Below are 8552 nucleotides of genomic sequence, written 5' to 3' on the forward strand. Positions count from 1 at the left end.
TATCGAGAATTTTTGAAAAGTATAAAAAATATCAAAGATTAAATAACTAAAATGCAGAGATATAGATTTACAAAATAATAACAATAATTCCATATCTGATAATTTGAAGCGAGTATTGACGTAGCAGGATTTTAATTTGCATTTTAGCTAAAGTATCTATAGGAATGTATTACGTATTAAAGATTTTGAGACATCAAGAAATAACATCTAATTAGATGTCGTTAAGAGAAAGACAAAATCTGCAAATCAAGGAGGAGTCACAGAGGAACACAAGTACGCGATGTATCCTCGGATATTCTGCGTATCATATTTCTTTTGCGCGGCGCTTTGTCGCGCGACAAGCCTCGTTGGAATTTATTATCCAGCTCTTTGAATTATTTGCATGCGTCCCGTAATCCCGCATGTGTCGTGTAATCCCTTAAGTCACTGGAGCCCGTTGTCCTAGCGCGATCGGACATAACGGCGGCAGGACGTCGGACTTCTCGCGCTTAGCGCACATACGACGCGACGCGCGCGAGCGATCGCACGGAATTTATATTCCAGCAGCTGCAGCGTGGCTTGTGCACGGAGGGAAGTGGGCTTTCGTCGCTCGAAATTTCATCACGGATGCACCTGTCGCACTCTTCGCGCCGATTCGACTCGGGACGAATTAAATGAAACGGTTTAGATTGTTTTTTTCGACGTTCAACGCGAAAGCGCATTAACGATTGAAAATATATAAAAAAAAACTGCATTTACACATGTCTTGAATTTGCTTTTTTAAAATATGCGATTATAATAAAATTTGTAAGACGTTCAATAGAATAGATGGTTTTTTTTTTCTCAACAATACGTGTTTTATTGAAATAATTTTTTTCAATTGAGAAAATTGGGTTAGATTGAATTTTTAACATCTATGGTGGAGGTTTTGGGATTTGCTCTTTTATATAGAGCTGAAAACAAATTGCTAATAAGCAAAAATGATAGTAAATTATAAGCGAGGCGATGATATTTTCGTCATGTAAAAAGAAAATATTGCTTTTAGGAAATATAATTGTCCGCAACATCCTACGGACTTCTCATTCAATAATTTTTTCAATCTTGTGTATTCGCGAATTTGTATGCAACTCGCACTTTCGTTTTCTGATATTTCGTCGCAAATCTGACGTACATATTTCGCTGCTAACAAATTAAATGAAACGGATCAGTTAATTTTCCAATATTCAGCACGGAAACGACCTATTACAGATAGAAAATATAAAGCGAATGTAGTCCCCATCAATCTGCGTTTTCTGTTTTACTGCGCGAATTCCATTGTATTATACATTTCTCTCTTGTTAGGGGGTGTGACACGAATCCCAAATGTGTAAGTATCATGCATGTGTTATTGTTGCAATGCACGCGCATAATGGCAGACCACTTGAACACGTTATTGATTTCCTCCTATATAACATAATTTACCGTTTCATAATATGTTGTATAATTTCAAAATTTTATTAAGATTTTAGAGAACTTTTAAAACACGAATTTACAATTAATGACCATATATAAAAACATAAAATACAATCGAAAATATATCGAGAAATCTTAATTATATAGTTGATATTATATACTATATACTAGAAATTTATTAAATATAAATTGAAAAATATCCATTTTGACAAATAATTGCAACTTTTATACACTTACGAGTCAAGTATTGCGGGTGTTCATTAATCTTAAGTGATTAAATTAAATAATATTATATCGCAATATGCATATTATATGGAGCAAGAGCAAACACTTTGTGATAATTAATTCTATGTGTGTTTGTCACAATGTATTGCAAAATAAATCTATATAGACTGTTCTTCTAACTTCAAATTAATTATTAATAATTAATTGTTATATTACACATTTTTGTTACTTTAATTACTCTATAATTTGTATTATATTAATATTATACGCGTTCTCAATTCAAAAGTGATTAGCAAATTTTACTGAAAAAATTAAAACGCAAAGGAAAAGTGAAAAGAATTAAATATTTATAGGATACATACATAAATTTCCAAACAGTTTTGAAGAAATATTTAAAGGGGAAAATCATTTTTACATAAATATCATAATAATGCAAGTTATTTTACAGTTTTTATTCTCTATTTGTACTTCACATAAATATATCGCACGAAATGTGTCTCGATGAATAACGATCGTCGCGGTTTTATTCATTTGTGAATGAATTATTTTATTTATTAGAAATCAAAATTTTTGACAATCTTTACAATTAACAATTCCCAAAAGTTGTGGTCGATTCATTTAGCATTTTGCGAGATATATTAATTTAAAGTTGGAAAATTATAACGATAAATGTATTGGAAAAATCATAAATTACTATTTTATTATATATTTATTAATATTAGGCGATAATTATTTCTTTAAATATCGGATTCAATTACATTTTATGTCACGTTTCGTCCTATTTTATTTAAGCACAATGTGCTCGTTCTTTTTCGGATTGCAAGCATGATGTAATACAAGAAGCAAAATCGAGTGAAATAAAGCAAATCCATAATATCAATCTTAATAATATCAATCTTTGATTTAGTGTCTTAAATCGCAAATAAGCAATTTGTAATTAAAAAAATAATTACTTCGCATTTATTTATTTTATATCGCATTAAATATTTTGTAGCGAATTATAAGTATCACAGAGTATGTGTTTGTTTTTGCGGCGTATAGAGCGTTGCCTCGACAGAGTCACCTTGTCATTTGTTCAGTGAGACTCGAGCAAGTAGGTAGTACTGAGAGTCGCTCCATATGTATTGTATTATTTCTCATAATCGCAATAACTAAAATTATATCGCGATATTATTTTCTAACAATTAAAATTAATCAGATCGCACGATTAATTAACTACATTGTAGTTGACGATTCTTTTCAGCGCAACTCATACATTTCGAAAAAAAATCGAAACAAAAATAATATTAAATATAAGAAATTATAATTTCACTTTTATTACAGTTATATAATTATTTCCTTAACAATGCTTGTATTTTAATTCATTTTGCATCAATGAGCATTTGTATATCATTGTGATTAGTTTCATTTCATGAAATTCAGTGAAAACCATGCGAACAATCGGCAAGTTATATTTCTGTTGGAGTATTTTTCTTTAAATTCATATATTGTTTTCATATTTTTACTATAATGATACGCAAAATACTAATCAATCTAAAACGTGGACGTTAATAATAAATAATTATTTATCAACTATTTTATTTATCAAATATAACATCGAAAAACCGAATGATTCAAAGTCACGAAAGACAGTAGTATATCTTTGTTAATAATTAATTTATAATTTTTCAGAAACAAAGTATTTCACATTCATTTATTTTATATCGCGTTAAATATTTCGTAAAGCTAAGGAATTATTACAATATATTCGATGTATGCGACATACGCGCTGTTGTTTACATTCCGTGGCCTTGCCGTCATTCGCTCGGCGAGACTCGAATAGGTAGCATTGAGAATCGCTCCAGTCGTCGTGTTATTATTAATACAGTCGCAATAAGAGTATTACGATATCGCGATAATATTTTCTAACAATTAGAGTTCATTACATCTACGATTAATTAACTATTGAATTAATTAGTAAATATTAAATATTGACGATTCGTACCGAGGTGATCAAAGTTAACTATCAAAGCAGATATTTCACACAATTTATACATTTCGAGAAAGAAAAACATAAGGATAGGAATTAAAAATTATCGTTATTGTTCCAGAAATATAATTATTATTTTAATGTTTGCATTCTAATACATCTCGTATCACGGATACATTATTGTAATTTATTGTATCCTACGAAATTCAGTCAATGGAAATCTATCGTGCGAACAATAAATTCGATAAATTATATTTCTAATTGCAATTCGCGAATATTGTTTTTTTTTAAATTTAACTAATATACATATTTTTATTAATATTTATATTATAATATAAAATAATAAAGTCCTAAAATGAGAATTTTAATAATTATTACTATTTATTCTCAACAGATCAACAGTGTCACAGTGGCAAATAACATGTGAATCGCGAGTCGTACATAATTAATGTCGGGAGTGCCGTACAAAGTATCGCGCGACTATTATATTGTGATTAGTTCGATTATTAAAACCGTATTTTCGCGAGTGTAAGTGGAAAGAACAATAATGGACAAGGAAGGAGGATGAGATGCAGAAAAGCAGCGAGCAATGACAGAGCAACTATGAGGTGAGCACACACACACATTTTATAAATTTAATTGATTACTTATTACTTCTATTAAAAAATCCAATTTATTACTTATTTATTAATTCTATTAAAAATTCAATTTTTTATTTAAACAATCTAAATAATTTTAGTAAATTTTCTAAATATTAAAGTATTAAAAATTTTTTATACGTTTCTTTATATATAAAAATATTAATATAATACAAATATATTTTAAAAGGATTTTAAAATATAAAATTTAAAATATATACGTTATTTTTTAGATTTAAAAAAATTGGATTTTTTTATTTATCATATTCTATAGATAGAAGTTTAAAGAAAATTTTTTAGAAATTCTTCTTAAATATGGTACTTGTTTAAAGGACACGAATAAAACATTTACAACGAATAACGATAATCTCAAATATGCCTAAATGCTTAATAAACATTTCTGATCGCCCTTTTGTATTTAATGCAAAAATATTTATTGAAGAATTTTATTTTTCATTCAAAAATTAAAAAAAAGGAGAATTTTATTTTTCATCCAAAAAACGAGAATTTAATTAGACGCGTATTTATTTATATATATTTTTCATATATTATTCCTTTTACTTTTAATTATATACGTAATTTTCTGCAGTCTTTTTAAAACAAATTTTAAAGTTTTACTTTTCAAGAGCTTCAAATTTTAACGAGATTTCAAATTTAGTTTTTAATTTTTGCCAATAGTTTAGATTTTTGAAATGTTTGGCATTGAAAAGAAGCTTCTTAGAAAATATAACTGCATAAACGAACACTTCGACAACGTGCCATTATATATGTTACCAAACCCGGATGTCACGACTTATTGTTAGTACCACAACAATAACGTCAGCGACAAACTCGGTACGATTGGTCCCGATGGTAAAAGTCGGCCAGCTTTGCACTACGCAAACTTTATACTTAGAAGTACTGGGCAGCTCTCAGGTAGGATTTGCTGGGTCCTTTTGTGGCCTTCTCTCGCTCTCTCTCCTTTTCTCTCTCTTTCTGCGCAGCGTTCTTTTATTATGTAAATCTATGTCGTCGGTGGAGCACGGAACGTTCGCGGACATATAAAGGGTTTTAATATTAAGCGCCAGCGCGCGAGAGAGCGCGGACCAGCAATGGGCCCGGGCGCTCTCCCTCGCGAATCCTTCGTCGTATCCTTCCTGGAGGAGACGACGGCGGATGAGAAGGATGGGGAACGCCGGGTGGTCCATGGTACGAGATACTGCGGGAGCTCGTTGGTATGCCACCCTTCCCCTTCCCCAGCATCTTCCTCCGTGCCGAACATGACGAGACTTCGTAGTAGAACGCTCGACGATACAGGATTCATACCGATCGCTTTCGCTCGACTCCTTTGCGACGAGAGACGCGAGTTTTTTTTCTCTTTTACCTTCACGACTATCCCCTCGCGACCTTTCTCTTCTCTCTCTCTCTCTCTCTTTATTTCTCGTTCTTCTTTTACGTTTGCGCCATGCATTCGCGCGTGTGTTCCTTATTCGTGAGATGCAATATACAGTTACATCCCGAGAAGAGATGCACATGTAAATTATGCTCGTCACGCAAAGAAATATTGGCTATTAATTTTCTTATTTCGACAGAATGTATAAAACATTATCTTGAAACCATATATGTGAGATGTATCAGCAGTAATCATTACATTTCTTAATTCTCTCAGACTTTAGAAACTCAGACTTTAGAAACGCGTTAATTTTACAGTAAACGTTTGCCGTTATTTTTTAAACCTTCGGTTAATCTATAAAAATCTCCTTTTAATTTAGAAATCTTCAGTTTTGAATTTAACATTTAATCACGCTCTAGAAATCTCATATCGCATGTACTTTAAGCAACCTGACGATTTTCTCTGCTAGAATTTTTAAAGAAAAAATTCAAATTCTTTTTTATTAATAACAGTTATTCTTTCAATCGTATGTAATAACCATAAATTTTAATAATTTGTAATACTGCACTTTCTATTTTTGGCAATTTTTATCGTCAATAAAACTATCATAGCTTTTATGGTATTTAATCCTAATTTATCGTTGTACCAAAAATATTTCTGACAAAAGTTGCCTCCAGAAAACGTTTCTGCGAAACGTTTTTCCATTATGGTAATGATCCTCTTTATATTATGTCCATCGTGAAGAGATACAAAGCTTGCGAAAATCGTCAGAGAAGCATTTTTATCCAAGATAACATTCACTCGACTTTCTCTCAAGAGAGCGTATTGAGAGTAGCAGTGATTTTTTTCAGCCACAGAGCTAACTCTCTCCGGCTCTCGATATTTCGCAAGTCGATATACGTTTCGCACGGAAAAGAGCTCATAAATTCCCTCGGTTAATCCCCACAACTCTTGATGTGTTTGTCGGGCTTGCAGCTCGACACCGGGCATCGCTCATCCGCCGTTCTCGTACGCTAGTGCAACTTGGTTATTGTTGTCCATAGGAAGCGCGAACACAGGAGCGTTAGAATCCGCGTTTCTCTTGCGCATGCATCGAAAAATATACGCGATCGAGGATACTGCGATCACAAATCATGGAACATTCCCATGCTAATGCGCGATGGAATTGGCGACCGGCCAGGTTGGTCAAACGTCGATCGTTGCTGCCGCTTTCCCCGTTGTCTTCTTATCCGCATATATTCTCTTCGTCTTCTCTTCTCCGCGTGATTTCGCGCCTTATCAATCGCGAAAGCCGAAGTCAACATTTGCTTTTTTACTCGCGAAAGTAATTTTTTTTAGTAAGATTTAATTTTTAGAAATCTTTCGCATTATCCCCCACGTGGTTTTTGACAAAGGTTCCGTTTTGCATATTTAATCGTGGACCTAATGCTGTTCTTTCTTTACGAAGCCTTCGGAAAAAGCTTTGCGACGTTTTCGCAGAGCATTCTTTAATTTTTTTGATGAATGTAGCTATAATCAAATTGCAACATTTTCAATAAACAACGTAAAAAATATATCTAAAGGATTAAGGCATATATATCGCGATATTATCATGAATACGTTTCACACACTCGATAATATTTCGCTTGACGATGTGCCACCGAGTCGAATTTATCGAGTCTGTTTCGATCATCCGCGATACCACAGAAAAGATGCTGAGTCGATAAGCAATTTAACGAAAGCCATAGAAAAGTTGGACTTGACTTAGTAGTTGAAAGCGCACACGCGCCTTTGAGAGGGAAGACGCGGGGAAACGCGGGATAAGAGAGAGCTTCAGCCTCGTATGGACCAAATTGATTAGGAGCTTCGACATTTACGGTCGTCTTATACGGTCCGATCGCGAGACGTATAAGAAGTTTGAACGACTTGATCTTCGGCAAAGATGAAACGCCAACGGGATACAACGAGTATCGCGACAAAACGCGTAGGAGGGGCTCTATTTCGCTTTAGCATCGTCGCTCGATCACCGTTTCCCCGCTATAAGCATATTTCCCTCGAGTTTCGAGATATCGCTGAACTTCTTACCCTGCGGATTCAAAGGGATTGAGCAGTAATGCAAACGGCCCACCAGCGGCAGTTCCCTCGGAATTGTTTGCCGGCTACGTAGTTGCGGCTTATGTTTGCCTTTAGCCCGTGAAACTTTTTCATGAGTGTTTTCCCTTCTTTTTCATGTCGGGCAAATAACGGCCGAGAGATGCATCGCATCGTTTCTCTGCTTAACCCTCTCTCTGATGGGGAATTTCGAGTGTAGAGGGGTCACGTCCCACGAACGTCATTAAACTGTTTATTGACTCTTGTGGAGTAAACGCATCTTTCTTACTTATTAAGAGTTTCAAGCGAGAAAGACAAGACGAACAAAAAATTATGATGTTTTATGCATGCATACACGTTTAAGATATCTTTCTAAAAATATTCCCCAGTTATATAAAAGTTTATTTTTAAAACTGTCACATTTTTGTCTAAAATTGACTAAATGCTGTTCATACGTCGAGATGAAAATAAAGCGGTCAAAATAATGGTATCAAAAAGCGGGTGTGTTTAAATCGAAATATATATTTATGGCTACAATATATATAAATATATATATATATATACGTGTGAAAAAGAAGAATCAATTGCCTTTTTCATCATAAAGATATTATTGTTCGATCTATATTGGCAATATTATGTGCTGCACTATACATGTTATAAATGCACGCGCGATCGATGTTTCGTGCTGTGCAAATATTTGATCACCAAACGATATGGTTTCCGTCGAAAATATTTCGAGCACATCGTCAGGTACGTTTATTGCGTGATTCTTAATCGGTGACGTTATCACAACTCACGATATATTCAAAACGTATTCGATTTTTTCATTTCTCGCGCAATCCGTACA

This window comes from Camponotus floridanus, unplaced genomic scaffold (assembly GCF_003227725.1).
Source record: "Camponotus floridanus strain SB8 unplaced genomic scaffold, Cflo_v7.5 scaffold1, whole genome shotgun sequence".
Lineage (NCBI taxonomy): Eukaryota > Metazoa > Arthropoda > Insecta > Hymenoptera > Formicidae > Camponotus > Camponotus floridanus.